Source organism: Astatotilapia calliptera, chromosome 6, assembly GCF_964374335.1.
Source record: "Astatotilapia calliptera chromosome 6, fAstCal68.1, whole genome shotgun sequence".
NCBI lineage: Eukaryota > Metazoa > Chordata > Actinopteri > Cichliformes > Cichlidae > Astatotilapia > Astatotilapia calliptera.
The window spans coordinates 18871954-18893146 of NC_137427.1; the positions used below are offsets into that span (position 1 = coordinate 18871954).

The following is a 21193-nucleotide window of genomic DNA, read 5'->3' on the forward strand; positions in this document are numbered from 1 at the left end:
CGTACTATGTTGCAAAGAGTGAACTACCACTGGCAAAATTTAGCAGTCTTTGCAAACTTCAAGAAGCAAATGGCCTAGATCTTGGTTCCACTTGCCTCTTACCCGTGACTTCAGCGGAAATTTCAAATTCAGGCTCTGACACAGACTGATTCATGTCCTACACAGTTCTTACAAGTTCATAGAAATTTCTGTTTAATTAGAACCAAGTATTTGAGTTGATGATTGTAATTTTTATACAATGTTGTAATTTGTTTTTCAACAATTTTTTGATTAATGTTTTGTTTCCTTTACAATATTATACTTTAATGTATAATATTGTAAAGGAAACAAAACAGGAAACAAAACATCAATCAAAAAATTGCTCTCTTTTTTATTCGGGCTACTTACATTTATTTTGGGCTACCAAAAACTGAAGAGTCCCTGCCCGAAGGGCTACCAGGGATTTTGAAATTTTGAGAGCCCTGAGATATATTTGTTTTTTTAATTACTTTTGTTTCAGCAACATTAAATTTAAAAACTGTACTTTTGAGTTAAAATATATATTTATAATTTTAATGAATGACAAATTAAAAAAGGCATGAACATTTTTTGTATCGAAAAAATATCGAACTGTGACACCAAAGTATCAAACCGAACCGAACCGTGAATTTTGTGTATCGTTGCACCCCTAATATATATATATATATATATATATATATATATATATATATATATATATATATACAGTCACTTTATTACAGTAGGTGCTTTGAACGTGGCATGGCTGTTGCTGTGAGACCAGCTGATCTGAATATTTCAGAAACTGCTTTTCTACTGGGATTTTCCCACACTAACATCTCTGGGGTTTGCAGGAAAAACAGAAAATATCCAGTGGGCAGGAGTTCTTTGGGTGAAAATGCCTTGTAGATGCCAGAGGTCAGAGGAGAATGGCCAGACTGCTTTGAGCTCATAGGAAGACCTTAATTCAAATAACCACAACAAAAGTATGCAGAAGATCATCTCTGCATCAAACGTTGAAGCAGATAACCTAAGCATCAGAAGACCACACTGGGGGTCTGTCAGCTAAGAGTAAGAAGTTGAGCCTACAATTCACATGAATTCACCAAAATTGGGCAGTAGAAACCTGGAAAAATGTTACCTGGACTGATTTCTGTAGCAAAATTCAGATGTTAGGGTCAAAAAATGGCATCAACAACATGAAAGCAGGCATTCATCCAGCCCTGTACCAAAGATTCAGGGTTATGGCAGTGGTGTAACCGTGTCAGGGATATTTTCTTTGCACACGTTGTGCCTTTTAGTACCAAATGAACAGCCATTGTTGCTGACCATGTATGACTATGTGCATTATTCTACTGGTAGTAACGATCAAAACGGGGTACACTTCTTGAATAGGACACAGTTCACCATACTCAAATGGCCTCCAAAGACACCAGATCTCAATTCAGCAGGAGACTTGTATCATGGATGTGCAGCCAACAAATCAACAGCAACTGTGTGATGCTATCATGTCAGCATGGACCAACTGTTTCCAGCACGTTGCTGAATCTCTGTCACAGAGAATTAAGGACGTTCTGAAGGCAAAAGGGAGTCTAACCAGGTAGCAGCATGACATATTTAAAACATGGCCACTGAGTGAAGAGTAACAAAAAAAGAAGTGTGGCTGGAATGTAAACCGTAAGAAATAGTTCTTATATTTGCATATTATAGTTTTCAAAACCCGGTTTTATATTGAGTGCTTACCAGTGAAACAGAGTTAGCAAATCAAAGGCAATTTTACGTTGGTACGCGTACTAATGTTGTTTTCCTTAAATTAAATTAAATATTCATAAGAACATTGACAACATACACACATATACATGATGGTGCACTCTGTAATTAACCTAAGACTAAGCTACATGACTCCATATCCATATAATTTAAAATCAATCTTACCAATGAGTGCATGCAGACATTCAAACCCACACATACACACTCACGATCAGAGTGTTTCATTAGTGAGGAGCAGATAGATAACCCTCCCTAAGGAGACATTGACCAAGGGGCCATTGATCTACTGAGCTAAGCCATTCTGTGTGTCTGTGTGTCTGTGTGCGTGTGTGTGTGTGTGCGTGTGCGTGTGTGTGCGTGCAGAAAGTGGCCTACTGATGGAGTCTTTAAGCTGTTAGAGTAAGCACAGTAAATCTAATCCAGTTGTGTTTAATGGAAAGAGAAAGAAACAGTCTGTTGACATGTTCATTAGGACCAATTACTCTGTCCAATCACTGCCATATCACTCACTCACCAGAGAGGGTAGAGACACAAAGAGAGAGAGAGACCATCAGCAATATTTATGTCTTGGCAGACGACCATGAGAAAAGATTGATAGTACTTGAATGATAAATAAAAAACATATTTATTCCACTTACTGAGTGACAACATGGTGCATTTTGAGGCATCTAATTTCATTTGATCCCATTCAAGCCTGGCAGGGTACTGAAGTGTAAATCAATCTGACTAAAACTGGAATCACTAAATTATACAGTCTTATTGATGATTCAATAAAGCTAGTTGGGCTCAGAGGTTGTATCATGACTTATGCTAATGATCCAATGTCACAAACATATTTCCCATAACAAGCTAACAACCACAGACGAAAACAAGAAAATGCTATTGCTGGTCACATATCACGGGCCTAAGTGTGTGTGTCTGTGTGTGTGTTAGAGAGAGCTTGAACGGTTTCCATCTACATGTGGGGGACTTATAATTAGCTTTCCAGCTTGTTCTCTTACATTGGATGTGAAGGTAATTGGCGCTTTTAGACACTCACTCTCAATCTCTGTCAATGCAAGCGTGCGTGTGTGTTTGTGTGTGTCTGAGTGTATGTGTGCGCTGTAGTGTCTAAATTCTGGAGGATGGCCAAACCATTACTGTGTGCTCAGCCTGCTCTAAAGCTGCTTGTGATTCATTAGTAATGAGTCCATTTGCAAACTAAATGAGTGTCTGAGTGTCCGAACGGCGACGTGTGCAATGATTGTGTCCACTTCATCTAGTCAACACTGCGCTGCTATTTTGTAGTAAAACACACATTCTCTCACACTACTGTACATTCAGAAGCATGTTGTAATGTTTCTGTATTTGTGCGTGCACGCGCGCGCATGTGTGTGTGTTGAGCCAGGATGAGAAGCTCATGTGGAGATAATGAAGTCAGTCAGTCGTGCCATTAATTACTGTTTTACACCTGCATGTTTCAGCTAATTAGACATGCTGACACACACACATGCTGTATACACATACATTCTCTTGTTTTCTCAACTTGCACACACACGCAAACGCACACACTTAATAGAATTACACATGTCTGAGTGCACAGAAAACACATATTTTGTAACACTCACTCCCAAACACAAACTTCTAGACTTTTTTTTTTTTTTCCACCGACGAGTCAAAAATACATTCTCATTTTCACTTTCTGGAAGGTGAGATGGCACTGCTAAACACAGCGTGGTTCGGGGATCTCTCTCTCCCCCCTTTCCCTCTTTTAGTCTCACTTACGAACACATCTCTGCACACCTCCGTCTCCCTTTCTCACTGTCATTCTCTCGTCCTCACACTCTTCCTTCCTGCAAGCGTTCAGTTCCCACTGTCTCTCGGTACAGTGTATAGTCTATTCACTTCTTCACATCCAGTCTTTAAACTTCGCCTCGGTGTGTGTGTGTGTGTGTGAGACAGAGACAGAGAGTGTGTCTCTCTCCTCCTAGCCCATTTCCTCAACAAAGGCCACAGCTGCTGCCGGTTTGCTGAATAAAAGATGACAGAGCCATAATATCAGGAGATTACCAGCTAACGAAACAATGATTTTGTCCAATTTAAATAGTGACATCAGTTGCATCACAACCACTTTGCATGTCAACTGTGATATGATAATGTTTGCTACCAAATGAAAACAGCTTCATCTGCACACACGGAGACTCCCTGACTTCATCTCCTCCTTTTGTTCTCTCACTCCCGATCTCACTCTCTCTCTCCCCACACATTTGCTCTGGCTCTCTGACACACACACACACACACACACACACACACACACACACACACACACACACACACACACACACACACACACACACACACACAGCAACACGAAGAGCATATGGCTATTTCTCTCCTCTTTGAAGGGTTGCTTTGAAGCTATGGCACCCGTATCGATTGGCGCTCAGATGAGCTCGCTTCACCAGAGCCCTGCGATTATCTGTCGCTTTATTTCAAACAGAGCGCAAGAGAGGGAGGCTTACACACCCATCACTCACTCACACTCTCACAGTCAGTTATACACTCATACATGAAGTGCACGCGCACACACACACAAACACATACACACATACACAAACGGGGATAATGAGATGAGCTTACATGCTGAACCCCGATACTTAAGGCAAGCTGTGCTTCAGAACTGACAAGTGAGTGGTGAATGTTAAGAAAGTGAGGACATAGTGAGAGAAAAAAAGACTATAAAGTCTGGCAAAGTGATGAAACTTAAGAGAAAAAAATTCTTCCTACGGTTCTACGCTGATTAAAAAAAAACACACCTCTTTTTCCATAGGCATTATGCAAATCAGTTTGGCAAAATGAGCATTTACTGGAGTGCAGTCGGTGTAAAAAAGATTGTGCTTGGGGTCAATGCTTAACACTGATTGTCATCTTTTTTTAAAAAAAAACTGGAAAAAACACAGCTGAGGTCCGATAATAAAAGTGTGGTCACCATGGTCTGCTTTTAAAGTCTGTAGGGATTATACAAAGAGGGAATTTCTGCCACATGCCCATGGGAGAAACACAGGGAGTGAGCCAGGGTGATATGAAATGTTAATGGTCTGCTCAGGGCAGCAGAACTTCATAAAAGTCTTGATTTAGAAACAGAGGCTTTCAGGAACAACGAAAATTGCCGTAGCACACAGAGAGAGGCACACATGTGGCCATGGCTTGGGAGATGGAGGGAGTTGTCTACCAATTGGAAGGCCGGTGGCTCAATCCCCGACTCCTCTAGTCTGCATATTGAATTATCCTTGGGCAAGTACTGACTTCTTAGTTTCTTCTGGAGTGTGAGTTGGGTTAAACGTGCTCAGGCATAGAGGAATAGGTGAATGAACCCTATAAGTGCTCAAACATTTATGTTTATATGCTCCTAAAAAAATTAAGGGTACAATTGAAACTTTATTTTTGGTGGGATTTTGAACTCTGCTCTCGACTCCGCTGACTACTCTTACATCATTTTGTTCTCAAAAGGTTACACAATGCACGCCGGTAAAGATTTTCAGGTTGAATATTTCATTCACAATCCAATGTATGATGTAAGTGTTCCCTTAATGTTTTGAGCAGTATATTTGAGGGTGAGGTTTGAGTCAAGATTATCACTCTTGGATTGACACCAATACTCAAGCATTTAGCAGAGTCTTTTCACAACATCTCACTTCCTTTTCTTTAAGAATATACATACAAAGGGGGCATCCACAATCTCATATTTCATGCGTGATATTGCAAACAGTTACCAAACCATAAAACTTAAAGATATCCTCTAACCACACCGCTGAACTCTACACAACAAGTGCTCTCATTTGATTTTGTTCACATTCTTCATAGTAATGGTTTTTTCTTTCTTTCGTTTTTTTTCCTGCACCGCTCCAATTCTCTGAGATTAAATTTTTCATCTCAAATCTTACACCCATTACCTGCACACGGTTAACTGTCACAGCATATCTGCCGGGGCACACTTAACAGAGTGGACATTACACGCAGCTGTTTGGTAACAAACACAGTTTTCTTTCGGCTACACTGTATGTTAGAGTATGCACAGAATGGGGCTGAGTATGGATATTGCACTTGGAAAACTAGGAAAAATAATGAAGTGACTGATTAGTGCACAAAACACTTGCTGCCTGTCTGGTTATGCAGAGCGTGATGCGCATGTCTAAATGTGTAAGCATGCGAATATTTGTATGCATGTGTGTGCAAGAACAAAGGGGGTCTCGAGAGGTTGCGAGGGGGATGTCTGGGTGAGTAAGTTTATTAGCTGAGGTGGAAGGTTTATGTGCATAAGTGCACCTCCGAGAACCTGAAAAAATGAAAATGTGGGTGTGAGTTTGTGTGTGTTCGTATGTGAGCAAGAGGCAGAGGGAGGGAACTGTGTGTGTGTGTGCATTTATGTGTGTATTTATATACTCGTTAGGTCGGTATCCAACCATTGCTATCAGCAGTAATCTTGACTCAGCATCAATAATGACCCCATTAGTCACAAACCCCTACTGGTGCACACTCATACACACAAACTTAAACGCACACATACACAGACTGCCAGATGGACACGTCCTCTTATTACTGTTTGTGTGTATGTGCATGTAAATTACATGTGACATTTTCTAAAGGGACACAAAAGCTATACAGACACAAAATTCAACGTATAACACTTGGTTCGTCTCATTTTTACCCATGAACCAAATGACGCTTGGAGAAATCAGTCGTTTTCACACCATCGACAATGCAGCCAGACAGATTTTTTTTAAAAACGTGTCATGTCATTTCAGCAGAGTTATGTCACTGAATTTCAGCAAGGTCGGAGTCCGTGGTAAAACTTATCCACCATTAGGTTTTAAGTTCTCAGTTCTTATTCAAATTTGACCTTGAACCTTTTTTCAATTTGATTGTGGGTTTTTTTTAATCTATAGCCGTGTGCATCTCATTAAATATGCATAAATGTGTCTTTTGTTTTGATAATATCTTTTATGTATGCAATTAATTGTATGCATGCACAAAATAAAGTTTCCATTTGACTTTCACGCTGTAAGAAAGGACAAAAACACAGGACAAAAAAGAAAACACCCTGAGTGTACTTGGAAGGACATGCAGAATCATATTCAAATGTACAGCAATTTCACCCAGTTTGACACCTTTTTATCTTCTTCGTACTACGGTGCAAGTAGTTAAAGTACAGTTTCATGCATGTTAATAGATTCATCGTTTGCTGGCATGAAAGAGAGAGAGAGAAGGATAATGTGAGAGAAAGTAAGGCAGAAGGAAAACACAAGGGCAGGAAGCTGAATAATAAATAACATAATGGCTGTATAATGATCTTAAATCTAAAAACACAAATAGAGCCTGGCTAAACGCACACAGACAATCTGGTGAAAAGAGAGAGATCTGGAGAAAAGCTGCGTTGCTGACGGTGTAAAGGTCAGAGGTCATGTGTCAAGAGTTAAGACCCAGTCAGCGAGACCGAACCTCGCAGGAGACCTCACCTCTGCCAGCCCTCCGCCTGCAAGGGTATGTGTGTGTGTGTGTATGCTGGAAGTGCATGCGTGTCACAGTCATACATATGCACATTTACATCACATTTCAGTTACGGATGTGTGTGTGTGTGTGTTTGTGTGTGTGCCAATCACAAAGCTCACAGTAAGTATGTGATCCTTCCTTTATATGTCGCATGTGTGCGCGTGACCCCATGCCCTACATCCTGACAGGAAGAGCCAGCAGGCTACGTGGGGAATGTTGGACCCCGAGGTGTCAATCACAGATTTAGATTGACAGACGAGTTAGCTAGCGCTGCTCTCACATTCACCCACACACTCTCCCTCTCAGGACTGCACTCTGTCACTCTCTCAGGCTGACTGTCTTTCACTCCCTCTTCCTGTCTCTGTCTCCTCTCCATCTCTTCATTTCTCCTTGTCTCTCTTTTTTTGTCTGTCTCACAGTCCACGTCTGTACACTCACATGCTGTTTTTCAGTTTGTGAACCCCCCTTCCTGCCCTACCACCACCACCATTCGCAGTCACTGCCTGTCTCTCAGCTTGCCTCTCCTCTTTTTCTATGACAGATGGGTGCCTCAGAGGATTTCTGTTTCTGTTTTCTCTCTATCGCAGTGCATGTCCTTTCTTTGGTTTTCTAGTTTTCTTCAAAGCACACGATGGTGGTCATTCATGCATGCACACATTTGTGATGAATGTGTGTCAAACATCTGTCTGTTTAAATGTGGCTTCATGACTGTTATTGTTTTGCTGTCTCTGAAAAAAATGCAAAAAAAAGGTATTTTAGACTTCTGACTGTGAAATACGTGCATGCTGTTAATGGTTTTAAATGTTAAAATGAGTTTTAAGATGTTAAAAAGAAACCTAAAATTACTGCTTAACAAGTAATGCTATTTGTTCAGTTATTCAAATTGGTGCTGGATTAAACCTCCTCGTATGTGGATGCCAAGCTTGGGTTGAAGTTTTTTTAGGTAACGTGTTTATAAGTGGAGTCAAATATAACATATGTGATTGAAACTAAGCAGAAAGTAAGTGTCTCTCTAACTATTATTCCACAGTTTTAAAGAAAGTGATCTGGATCTACGCGAAAATGTAACAGGTTTCCTTTTTTGCCTATCCTCCACGTCTCTAAACCATTTTCATCAGAGTGATAGTTTTTGAATCATCTTGCTAACAGACAAATGGTATCAGTCGTACCAGTGCCTCTGCACAGGAATTAAAGTAACAACAACGGCACACAGAGAGTGATCCAAGGACACTGTCCTGCTTCCTAATGTTCACATAAAGGATTTGGAGGTGTACCAAAAGTTAATGAGTACTTCAGTGCCCGAGTTCCACCTTTTCACCAAGATTTTTGAAATTTGGCTGTGTAGTTTATTCTTATCCTGCTGACAAGCAGGCAAACAGCACTGGACACTTTATTATTTTGGAAAAGGAATAAAAAAGCAAGCAGGTCATAATCTTAAGGAATTGTGCTTTCAACCACTTTTAAGAAAGCAGTGCTGGGCTAATGCAGCTCCAGTCTTGAGATGACATCACAGAAGAGAAAAAGTCCTTGAGCTCCAAGGACCATTAGATAACTATATTATCCAAGCTAGAAATATGGATAATTATATAATATTGTATAACTCAATCCTGTCTGGTTCTTTATATACAGACGAGATCTGAACACTTGGTATGCATTTTTTTTAGTAAATCAAGTAATTCCATAATAGGTGAATTACTACTATTACTCTTTGGAAAATAGTTCTCAGTGTAAGCAGAGTGTAACAGGTCTAAATAGTGCAAACATCACTCCAAGTCAGTGAACACACTTTACAATAAATGCGTCCAGGTGTGATTGCAGATTAAGTCACCTGAAAACACAACTATTAGCACTGGTGCACAAATAATCACGTGTTTCCAATGTACTGAAGACTCAGTTCTATAGAGTGATGTATGATCTGCAAATCTGTTGCACTGAGCTAATAGCTGTATAATAATCCTACTGCTTATCTCTACAAACATCCAGAAGGAGCAAATATCTTCTGATGTTTTACCTTTGCAGAGATGTCAAATCTGTCCTCAAAACAGGATAAATTGCCTGCCTTGTTGTATAATCAGGCGTCAGTGGTGACTTCCTTGTTTGCATCTCATTTTCTCACTAGTACCTGTAGCCGCTCGCCCATTCCTCGCAGCCCGTTGTGCTGTTATGATGTAGTTATTTTTGGATTTGCAGGATAAGTTGCACTATATGAGAATTTTTTTCATGGCACACTTGTAATATATTTATATATCTGAAAAATAATTACTGTATGTTTAAAATAAAATGTATCTGTGAATATATGTTCTGTTTTTCACTATGGCACTCAGCCAGATCTTTAATGATGTATCCGTGTTTCCTCTTTGGGGTCAGTATAGTGTGTAACTAGTCTATTAGTGGGTGAAAAACATTCACAGTGACCATTTAGCCTCAACTTTTGCCCCTCACAAGGCCCTCGGGGCTTGACTGTTGAGAGAGTTGGTTTTAAATAAAAATGAGACATGGGGAAATCTTTATGCTTATCAAAGAACACAAATTGGTTTCTGGTCAGCATGCAAATACATGTTTCACCTGAAACTGACAGAATGAATTCCGGTGTCTGCGATGTGTTAATGTGAGAAAGTGAGAAAAGGAGGGAAAGTAAGGGAAAACTGCGTTCAGTTACATCTGAGCACAGGGCTGATCTGTCAAACTATATTCAGAGACTCTTTTAAAAAACATAGTGTAGCCTCTCCTTCTATTCTATACTCTGTTCACATTTTTCTTATTCTATCTCATTCTATGCTCCCCTGCATAATCTTCTCTGTCTCATCCTTTTCTTTGCCGTCATCCTCTGATTCCATTTCCCTCCCTTCTCGGCCTTCTTCATCTCCCTGTGTACTGCTCTATCTTCCATCTGCTCCCCCCCACCAACCCACCCGGCCCCCTCAGCCCCCCCCTCGTCATCGCTTTCCTTTCGTCTCGACACCTGACAGAGAGAGGATCCAGCAGTAAATCTCCTAAAGCACAGTCATCCACCATTGTTCACACCACAAAGCTGGAGAGGTAGAGAGAGAGTGAAGAAAGATAGTGAGATGGGCGAGGGAGACATTGAACGGTAGTTTGTTGAGAAGGAGAACAAAAGATACAAGATAACAAAAAGACAAACAGACACAAAATGGCCTGAGACGCAGGCGGTGGTGAGGGGGAAACAGACACTGATGGAAGTGCTAAAAGAATGATGGAAGGGAAGAGACAGTGCGGGAGGGAGATAAAGACACAAGCTTTCACTTACTGTAACTCACACAGAGCAGACAGTAGTCCATCCTTACACACACACACACACACACACACACACACACACACACACACACACACACACACACACACACACACACACACACACACGCAGAGTGTGGCACTTAGCAAAATGATTAAAATTCCCTTTGGGTCAGAAGACATCCTTCCTGCCCAAGCAGAGAGGAATGTCTTGGACTAAGCTCCTTGGGCAAAAAGCTCAAACTTATGGAGGCCCACCACTCAGCTCTCGATGATTCACTTAAAGCTGCGAGTCTGCGCATGTATGTGTCAGCATGTACAGATTTGCGTACATGCATCTCTCGTCTGTGTGCTTTCATTTCTGTTTACGCACACAGATCTGTCCTTGTGCATGAGTCTACACTTGCATTCGTTTCTGTGTACTTGAGATTGTGTTTCTATGCGTGTGAGTGTGTGTGACAGCGGGCTGGGCAGAGTGTCCATAGCCGGTGGTTTATGGCTGTTGAGGTCTGATTACATTGGTGTGACTGGAGGGGTGAGCAGACTGGTAGTTCTATCTGTCTTCTGTGTGGCTGACTGAACAGACATACAGCGAATGGAGGCGACTCAGCCAGAGACACTTGGCCTGCCTCCCAGAGATCTCGCAGAGTTACAGCCACATAATGGATTCACACAAGAAAACACATCTGATTCATACTTGATTTGCAGGTTCTGTGTCTGTCTATGAATTTGATAATTATTTAAGTTGAAAGTGTTGACCCATAGTGACTAGGGAGTTCGACGCTTGTGTTTCACACATGCAAATCCACGCGTAACAATATTAAAATAACTACCTTTTCTTTAATGCTTCACACTTGAGTGGCTCCAGTGATCTCTCACAATCAAGTTGGGGTCAAGTTAGAGAAAATATTTTTATACAATAATAATAATTCATCATTCTGCTCTTACCTGACTGTGTTAGCAGGCAGGCAGCACTACCAGAAGCAGATAACCCCTGATTTATGACACTGAATCGTATGAATAAGATCTGAATATATTTACTGGTGAATAAAATTTCACAAGTGAGTTCTATGGGCAAGCACACAATATAATTCAAACAAGCAAATGAAAGAAACACTTGATTATCTTTCCTCTTCTGCACACGCAGAACATCTCTATTCTATTCTAGATGATACTTGCTTGTCATAGATATATGGTTATAAATGTTTAGTCGAATGATCATCTTACCTAATAATCTCTCATTTACTGAAACAGTTCTAATGTATAAAAGCAGCAAATAAGTGCTTTATTGAAGATGGAGATGGGAAATGCATGCAAATGTACACTAACTTTTAACTAACTTATTAAACGCGCCTAATATTTTGTTTTCACAGATTTTTTTTTTTACTTTTCAGAATTGCTCTCGCTACATTCAGTATATCATTTTTAATTAACAGCCAAATTTTTGTGCCAGCAACTGCTTAAGTAAGCTCTTCTGTAGCAACTTGTATTACTGACTCAACGATGTGAGCCTCCACTCTCCTTTTAAGTCTTATGTTAGATTTTGGACCAGGGAGTTTGGTTCACTTTCACTTTAGAGCAGCCTGAATGTTAAATTCAGTGCAGTTAAATTTTAGTTAGAAAAAAAAAAAGACTGAAACATTCTCAGGATCGCAGCGAGCCAACCTAAGCTGTATTAATGACTGCTAAAGCAAAATGTTGGCAAGTTTGTACAGGTACCTGGAACATTCCAACTATGATTTTAATTAAGTTTCAGAGTACTGATGTGAGGGTCGGTCTGTTTTAACTTTGCTTAAAATAAAGGCAAGAAGTTGAAATTCCCTGCAGCTGTTAGTTTCTTTTACATTTTTAGCGCATTAGCTGGAGCATCACTGGATCCCAGCGGTCATACATGAACCTTAAGTGTTAGTTGTTGCTACTGCAATAAACCTATTCCTACTTGTTAAGTAAACATGATCTAAAAATATATATATTTTTGTGTTATTCTTAAAAAAAAAATTCTATTCTATTCTATTCTGTTCTAATTAAGCCACTTCAAGTCAATTTAGTCCAAAGAGTCTGAGCTTTATATGGAATGAGGTACTGTTTGGAGGTGGCCTTGCTTAATGATACCCATGGTGGATTTATGTAATACACAGAGGGATAAGGCAGAGGTAGCATGTTTTATCTTGCGACTATAAGTGTGCACTAGCAGACTGCTGAGAGAGGTAGAAGTGACAGAAAGAGGAGAGAGGGGCTGGTAGAGATTGTGAAAAGGGGGCAGGGGGGTGGAGGGTTGGGGGAGTGTTGAACAGAACAGAAGGCAAGATGTTGTTACATTTACTGAAAAACAGCTAAAAACCCTCTGTGCTCCGGAACTTTGAAGAAGAGAGAGGAGAAGGGACAAAGATTGGGCTAATAGATAGGCGTGCATGAGAGAGCGAAGGTGAGAAATGAGAAGAGAAAAGAAGGAAAATAGATAGACACGAAACCAAGAGCAATTGAGATGGAGGGAGGGGGTGAAAGGTGGGAAGATGGACAGTGATGTATAGGTGTGCCGAGCGGTTGAAGCGCAGGTTTACTCCCAAGTGTGTGCAATGTATGAAATTAGAAAGAACAATGTGACGTAAAGTGATGAGGGAGACTCGGATGCCTGATGTTGTTTCTGTTTGCTTCCACTGCATCGGAAGGGAACACCTTCCACTAGTGTGTTTGTGTTTGACAGAGCGAGAGAGGAGAAAAAAAGACAAGTAGGCAGCAAGAGAGGGTAATAAAAGGAAGATAATGAGAAGGGAAACTTGTGTGTGCATGCGTTTTGCGCGTGTTAATGTGCAATCGCATGTGCACGTGTGTATAAGTGAGTGCACGTGAGTGTGTATATTCGATTTCATGTGAATCCTAAATGTGGATGAAAACCAAGGCTTTAGGATTTTAATCAGCCCCATCTGAACGCTTTATGGCGAGTCTGAAAAGCTTTCATGTAGTTTCTCTCACGCTCACACACATACACACGTAGGCACACACAAACACACATAGCATTCCCTCATGCCTTCTGTTCTAAATTTACACCTAACACGAGCAGGAGAATGGGGGAAGAGGAGAAGCAAGGTAAGAGAGCGAAGAAAGAGAGTGGAGGAAGAGTGGTGGACGAAAGAAGTATGGGGGAGGGAAAAGGACACGAGCGAAGAGAAAGTGCACAGGGGAGGTAAAAGAAGTGTAGACAGAAATAAGGGGGGAAGCAAATCTAAAAGGAGAGCAGAGGGGGGAAAAGAGAGAAGGAGAAGAGCCAAATTTGATTTAGACAGCGGCCAGGAGACATGGAGAAAGGGAGGGATGGAGAAGTTCGATAGACTCGGGAAGAGAGGAAGGGAGAAGGACAGCGGTATATTAGTCAAGGTGTCCAGTCTATGTATTGCCTGCTGTGCAATACCACCCCTCTGATTTACTCTGCCGGGTGACTGATGAGAGGGAGGAAGAGAAGGAGGGATACAGAGATGAAGGGATGAGAGTGGAGGGAGGTCTCGCAACGAGCGTTTAGGCCAAATTAACGGCACCTCATAAATTAGACTAACAGCCAAATCGGAGGGGCTGAATGGGAGGGGCTGTGTTTGCGTGTGTGTGTGTGTGCAAGCGTGTTTTTGTATACACAACTAAGTATGCTTTGTGCATGTATAGTTTGTGAATGATGACATGTCAAGAGGGAACAATTTGAACCAGTGCAAACAGATTACTCTGATAAAGCAGTGATATCCAGCCGCTTACTCATGCAAACACAATCTTCCCTTGATTACTGAACACACTGAAGCCTTTTCTCCTGCACGGTGCGCTCGTAAACTGAAACACTGTTACACATCGAGGATGCTGAATTTAAGTTGCCCACCTTTTTCACTAATAGTACGTTTTACCGTAAAGCAGAATGAATGTGAGACTAGAAAAAGACTAAAAAAAACAAATGAACTGAATTACATGAATTACGTTTCGTTAATAAAATAGCAAGGACATATTAAATGTAAACGAAACTCACTGCCTGCGCAAAATGTTCAGAGACAATTCAGTTTGGTTTTATTTATATGGCGCCATATTGTAAGGTAAAGATAATAATGTACAATAAAACAGAGAAACATAGAAAACCCAACGATCAAGCGACCTCATTTGAGCAAACACTTGGCAACAGTAGGAAGGAAAAACTCCCTTTTAACAGGAAGAAACCTCTGACAGAACCAGGCTCAGGGAGGGGGTGGCCATCTGTCGCGACCGGTTGGGGGTGATGGGAGGAAGACATGATGAAAAACACTCTGAGGGAGAGAGCCAGAGATTAATAATAACTAATGACTGAACGCAGAGTGGTGTGTAAGCACATAGTGAATACGTAAAGATGAATACATCAGTTAGATGTTCACCTTTTCATGTCGTATAACACCTTCGCTCCAAGCAGCTGAAGAATAAAAAATGCTTTCACAGGCTTGTTAAGGTACTCGATCAGGGGGAAGTCGAGTTCTGGGTTGAATGTCGAATTTCTCGAGAAATCAACATTAAAATCAACGTTAACCATGAACCCAGACTGTGCTCTCAGGTCTTTTCTGTGTCTAGTTATCTCCCCCCTGCCTACTTTTTCTTATATAGTAGTACGACATCACACTCCAACGTTGTTATGACTCCAGTGAATCAAATAAAGACAACAGATACATTTAGTCATTTTCAAAGCTGTTAGAAGTATATTTTATGGGTGATGGGGATTACAGCTGGGGATGTTCACCTCATATAAGGCTTGGTGCAATTTTTACCCCCCGTTATATAATATATGTTTTATCCTACCTTTCAAGCTACACACAGCATAAATCCCACCTCGTATATGTTATTTATGTCACTCCCTTTACATTCTAAAGAAATGTTAACTCTGTCAGAAGTGCAAGCACTTGCCGATCGTTGTGTGATTACAGCACTGCTGGACAGAGTGAGATACTAATACAAAAACACACACACACACGCACTTATGCACGCACACTAACCCACCCACACACCAATCTTGGCAGTGTAGAGTTGATGTTCAGAGTGATTAAAGTGGCATGCTTCTGAGTGTGTCACCTGGGTGCTGCTGTATCTTAAATCAGGACAGTGGGGCTCAGATTGGGTATTGACTGGCCTGCAGAAGTCTCCATCCATCACGCTGAGAAACGATAGCAGCGAGGCCGCCCTGATGTAGCCATATACCACTGATGTTGCTCGCTGGCTGGCTAAGGTGACGTAAGGTTAGGGTTATGGCACAGACCCTTATTTATACTGCGTGGTGCGCAGGCAGAGAAGTGAAGCACACGGCCAGATGTGGACTGACAGGCAATGCGTCTGCCGTCAAGATACGGATAAGCACATGTTCACAAGCTAACGCGAAGGCAAGCGTACCTGTGACAAGCACAGGCTGACAAACACATGCTCAGACATGCAGCAGTTATAAGAGATAAGGCTTCCTGTTCTGTCTCCATCCTGTTGTCTCTCACTCTCAGTGACATAAACATACACGCACAGACGAGCACATGCACACACACATGCACAGATGTAACTCTCTGTCTTGAGGGTCTGAGCAGCATCTTTTGACTGTGTGCCTAATGATAATAAATGAGCCATCATGGGTGGGGAGGGAGGCACTAAGTCATCCCCTTCATCGACAGGAGGAAGACTGGGAGCCCCAAGGTCACCCCACTGTCAGCATCACTCTCCCTAATGACTTCTCCTGCTCCAGCACATACACACATGCATGTGCACATACATCGGCACACACAAAGTGCACCCCACCATGTTCACAGTCATATACCTCTCACCTACACATGTGCATATAAATAGAGATGTGCACACACAAAGAGTGTTATAGTAGCAGGAGTTGTATAGCAGAGCTGAATATCGCAAGGAAGGGTATTAAGCATGCAAGTCCGACATGAGGCTTTTATTTTGAAAATGTTATTTTTCTTTCATTACTTTCATTTGGGATTAAAAATATCATTTAACTTAAACAAAGTTAATGTTTTGATACTAGACGTACCTGGGGCATAGTGTCAGGCAGGGCAATCATTTCACCCAGTGAGTATATGTTAAAGGAGAGTCTGAAGAGTTTTAAAGATGTGAAAAGTTCATATGGTCGCATGTGGCGAGAAAAAATTTTGAACTTGAACTTGAAACAGGTTAGATTAGAACATTTCTGAGAAGTCAGAAAAGGTCAGCTGAATTTGCAATATCAAAATGTGTGTTACTAATCTTGTAATCTTGTTAATTACCTAACACTAAGCCCCCCTACCCCTGATATTTATCTTCTGACCTTTTGGATTGTGAATCCCCAGGCTGCAAAACACTCCTCTAATTTTCTATAATTTCCTTAAAATGCACAAATAGCCTTCTTTTTCTACTCAAAAACATTTTTAACAGTCTATCAGTCCATTACCGTGTTAAGTGAGGCACACTGTACCACTGCCCTCATGGTGCAATGTGTACAGAATATCACCAAGCAGCTTTCCCCTTTAGCAAAACAGCGCTCGATCAGATCAGGAAAGAAGAAGACAAGCAGTGGATAACTGAAACATGTCTCTATAACCTTCCTGACCCTCCTGACCTCCATCCCTCTCCCTAATGAGCTGCCATGCACTGTCATCTCTCAGAGGCACAGATCAGAATTCAAATCCATAGAGGGTGGCCAAGTGAATTCTTCCAGCCAAAAGAGACGAACTAAAGCATTCCAAACCAGCGAACGTTATTAGCGCTGTACTAAAAATGTAAATTTGTGGGAGAGATGAGGCATCAGTAGACACAATGGAGAAATGAATAGGAACGTATAACGCCTTCACTTTTAACCGTGGGAATTTTTTTCACACACACACACGCGCACATGTACATGCATGCAAACATGCACGGGCACACGCTTACATACGTTGCAAGTTTAGGCTGGAGCTGTAGAAAGCTAATTTGCACCACATTGAAATGCATCTCAATTAAAGAGAAACACATCGAGGTGCCAGGGGAGGAGAGAGATGTGAGAGAACGGGAGGGAGGAACGGGGTGTGAAACAGATAGTGTGTGAGAGTATGAGAGTAATAGAAGGCTGGGTGGATTGGGGGGTGGGGGGTGGATGAGCTCAACTGGCAAGGGAAGAAGAGAGGGAGAGGAAAAACAGAGGAAGAGAGAGTATTTTCATCTCCTTCTCTTGGAAAAACATCTCATTTTGGGATGAATCAGATTTAGAAAGGGTGTTAGGAGGTTCAGGCGCAGCTAAAATCCTAACTAACTTCAGCCTCATTATCACCACCTCTTTGGTTTGGTGCCAGCACGCCAGGGCTGTCCCTGCAAAAACTGTGTGTGTCCGTGTGAGTATGACTGTGTTTGTACTCAGATATTTTTAAGCCCAAGGCCATGTTCTGTTTGACAGAATGGGTGGAGGATAAGCAAAAGACACAATGAGGTTTTACCTAAGTATGTAACCAAATGTGACTGTGGGCCTGCATCAATGAGTTTTTGGTGTTAAATTCTTCATTCCTCATTGTCATATTTGTCCACGCTGAAAATTAGATAATGCGCAAAAGTACATGTGTGTGTGCGCTGTTATGTGTGATTTAGTAAGTGTGCATCCGAGAGAACAAACAACATCCGGAGGAAAGGAAAAAAAGAAAAACATACCCAATCTGTCACATGGAAAAAATCAGGATTTGCTTCGTATGCCTCTACCATTTTGCATGGGTTGTCATGTTCTAAAAAACTGTGGTGATGCTCTCAGCCCACCATCTTAATAACGCCACCAAATACAAGCAGGGACATTTGTCCTGCTGTCAAGATACTTAACTTCTTCCTTTAACCTGGTGTTTGCCTCCGCTCAAAGACACTAGAACTTGCACATATCTCAAAATGAAAAGCACTGTGGGAAATGAAGTGCTTTTAATCTTCTTCTGTTTTAAGATGTAGTGCATTACCATCACAGCATCATAACCATGATGTAATATACCTACCTCCTTCAGCGTGAGCGATAATCAACTGGTCAGCATTATAGCTACCACAATAGGACTGCCATCATCATCATCATCTTGACTGCCATCAGCGGCAGCATATCAGCACATCATCTGAGACTACATCTCATTTTCACCTGACGAAAAAAAAAACTGATGGGGGTTATAAAGGCTAAATGTTTGGCTCGTTGCATGATTGCCTGTCCACGTCTACAATGAGGTTCAAATTCTCCACTGAAACATCTGTGTGAATCCCAGAACTGAAACTCATCTAAACAGAGTGCAGGAGGCAAATTGAGGAGGTACGACAGAGGACAATTTCCCACTGAAATGAATTTTCTTTGATACATTATTACTGTTACGGTAAATGTAGCTAGACAACACGAAATAAATTCTGATTATTGAATATCCTGAGCCCGCCGACCGGCGGCAAGACGGTGGCCTTCGTGCGTTTTCACCTCGGCTTTTCGGCCAGTAAGTGCAAGTGAACCCCGGCACTTTCCACTCACGTCACCTAAGTTACAAGCTGCCTTCATATGTGTTTAAATCTATGCTCTTGTTTGGTCAGTCCTCTTAGCCTCTTCTTGTTTATGCTCGCAGGTTGTATAGCTAAAATAAGCAGTGGCCTTCTTTCATATACACCTCAAGCTGGTGACAAGCATGTCAAAGCCAAAAGAACCAAGTGTGTTTCAGTGAAGACCCTGACAGCTAAATATATAAATATATAGGCTAAAAAGAAAAACTGCTTACATGGGTTTTCCTTTTTCCTTCAATACTTTGAGTTAGCATAATCTCTCCCCCTCTCTCTCCTTCTCTCTGTCCCTCTTTTCTTTATGCTCACTTATTCTTTCCTTGCACACACATGACTGAGCAGATCCGGCTCACACAAACAGCCACTAAGACGCACACACATCAGGGCACACACATTCTGGGTCGCATGCTTCACAATGACAGCCCCATACTGTACTCGGACAATAAACCACATCAGAAAACTACTCAGACAACCTCTGAAGGCACTTTGTCTTGTCTTCTGTGTCTTTATGGCCTCTCAATCTGGCCTTGATGACACCGCTTATGAGCCTTTAAGCAGCCCTCTGTTGTGCATGGCCTGACAGATAGAGTTGTCATTACATTAAGTAGGGACTCTCTATTAGTGCAAATGGTGGCACATAACCAGATAATCGGCTGTGGACAGCAAGTGTGGCTATGTGGGAGGTGAGATGCTAACGGATGGTGTGTGGGAGAGTAATGTTTTATGTTGGAGGAAGTGTGATATTTCCATTATAGACAAGCTTAATTGATAAACAGGACAATAAAAGCAGAAAATGGCCTCATAGATTTGTGCCTACAGCACAGGCAGTTGTACTGTAGGATGTCACTATGTATATAATGAGTAGTAATGGCACTGACAATAAAAGCATATTAAGTAGAGGCTTTAGAACACTATCAGATAATGTCATCATTGTAGGGAATAAAAAGACTAATAAAATCCCCCTCATAAAAAGGAGGGAAGCAGCGCTTTCCCTGAGGGATCCCTGCGTCCTTTCTTCTCACACTCCTCACTCATCTCACCTAATCTGCCCCCCCCCCCCCCCCCCCCCCCCCCCCAACTCCCTCACCCGGCCGGCTGTATTTTACTCTCGCCGCCGTCCGTGAGTGGAATACTGACACCACTTCTAATTGTCACAAATAGCCACGTTTAAGTCCCATGCATAATAAGCGAGAAGTTAAAATGTAGAGGGAGCAGCGGAGGAGCTGCGCTGCACACGCTCGTTTTCCGCTTTTGGCACAAAAAGACAATTCATAAAACACTTCTTGAAGTGTCTGATGGTGATTATTAAAAGAATAAACCAAAAAGAAAAAGACAAAAGTACTCGGTGTTTCAACACACTGCCGATATGGACCATTACAGCGAACCAGAATGGGGCACTTTGGGATGTTTTCCGCAAAAAATGAGGAAGGAAAAAAACATCAAGCAACAATTCCGGTCAAAGTGTACTCACCACAATATCCAGATCAGCGCACGGTGTATGGAGAATCCCGAGGAGTTTCCCGTGTCTTTCTTCGCCCCAAGTTGAAGACAGCGATCAGATGCGGTCCCACAGTCCCGACTGAACTGCAAAGAGAAAAGGTAAGACCACATTGACAAAAAAGCACGTCAGCCAGATTCCCACATCTCGGGCGGCAATCGAGGTCAATCTCCCCCCACCTACCCACCCGAAAAGTAGATCAATAATTACACACGTATATCTTTGTAATCCGGGGCTGTACCTCTTAAATGAGGCGGGATGACCACCAGAGAGTAAAAGAGACCGTTAAAGGACCGGGAAAGGCAGCGGCTGTCAGATTTGACTTCAAACTGATGCTGACGATGCGCACAGAGATAAGCTCCGGAGGGGAGAGAGCGAGAGAGGGAGAGAGAGAGAGAACGAGAGAGAGAGGGAGAGAGAGAGGGAGAGAGAGACGAGCCCACGGAAGTGAATTATAAAAATTCACCACTTGAAAGTTTCTCTAGTAGGTCGAAATATGAGCACAGAACATCTTTGCTCCAGAAATGATATCACAGGAGCCGATGGGAGGTCTTAAAACATTATTTCCAATTCGACTCGGGCATGTTTAGGGTTGCACTAAAAATGCTACAAGAATAATAATAGTAATAATAATAATAATAGTAATAGTCAATATGC

The 21193-nt window shown here is 41.7% G+C and overlaps 1 protein-coding gene across 5 annotated transcripts in view; it reads right to left on the reverse strand.

Annotated features, from left to right (window-relative positions):
• Nucleotides 1-20893, reverse strand: part of ptprdb (protein tyrosine phosphatase receptor type Db) — a 157595-nt gene extending 136702 nt beyond the window's left edge. For all 5 annotated transcript variants that reach the window (XM_026170808.2, XM_080302896.1, XM_026170809.2 and 2 more), the window contains exons 1-2: nt 20778-20893; nt 20510-20622 (exon numbers count right to left, since the gene is read on the reverse strand). The gene's annotated coding sequence lies outside the window, so the exon portion shown is untranslated. The remainder of the gene's footprint in view (nt 1-20509; nt 20623-20777) is intronic.
• Nucleotides 20894-21193: the final 300 nt, after the last annotated feature.